The sequence below is a fragment of the Merops nubicus genome, unplaced genomic scaffold (genome assembly GCF_000691845.1).
Source record: "Merops nubicus isolate BGI_N331 unplaced genomic scaffold, ASM69184v1 scaffold24456, whole genome shotgun sequence".
NCBI lineage: Eukaryota > Metazoa > Chordata > Aves > Coraciiformes > Meropidae > Merops > Merops nubicus.
The window spans coordinates 36,063-36,790 of record NW_008617322.1 but is presented as its reverse complement, the minus strand read 5'-3'; the positions used below and the strand labels follow the sequence as shown (position 1 = coordinate 36,790).

General features: G+C 39.8%; 1 protein-coding gene across 1 annotated transcript in view; it reads right to left on the bottom strand.

The window, feature by feature from the left end:
* LOC103775643 (creatine kinase S-type, mitochondrial) overlaps positions 1-728 on the bottom strand; it is a gene marked incomplete at its 5' end in the record, with an annotated part of 13,646 nt that overhangs the window by 7,996 nt on the left and 4,922 nt on the right. The gene's annotated exons all lie outside the window — the stretch shown is intronic.

The following is a 728-nucleotide window of genomic DNA, read 5'->3' as shown; positions in this document are numbered from 1 at the left end:
GTGTGGGGGGGGGGGGGTAGAGGAGGGGGAGAGAGCAACATTTGTTGGTTGTTTGGTTTCTTTTTAGATCTAGGGCTTAGTTAAGAATAGTGAGGCAAGCTATCCACCATGAATCTGTATGACATGGTCTACAAGATGACATGCTTTACTTCTTTTTCCCTTTAGTGGAGAATTTCAGCTTTTCATCTTTGAATAACCTATGATGGACATGATGCAGCCAGAACCCCAACCATGCAGAAAGAAAAGGTATAGGGTTCTGTCTGCACATCACAGAGACAAAACACTTCCTTCTGTAGCTTGCTCCCCCCAACACAGCTGTATGAAAGAAAAATTCCTCTTTTTTTTGCAAGAAAACAGCTGAGCACTATTAGTTTCCCTTGTGTTCATATGGCCCAAATCTGCAAAGTACCAAATACCTTCTGCACTGAATGTCATTCAGCTAGTGATGATTTGATCTTATTGAGATTAACTTGTGCTTATTAAAGGCTGGTGGAAAGCCTGATACCACAGAGGTTCAAGGTCCTAAAGGAAAGGGTAAGTAATGGTAGGAGTTAATAATAGAATGTGAGGTTGCAACATTCAGTGACCTGATTTCTATAATTTTTCATTACCATAAAAACAAGGTAAAATGATGAATCAGTGATGCCTATTCCACTTCCCAAAGAAGTCAGCCTTAAATCATGAAGGAATTATATTCTCCACACTCCTATTTTTGACATCTGCTTTCT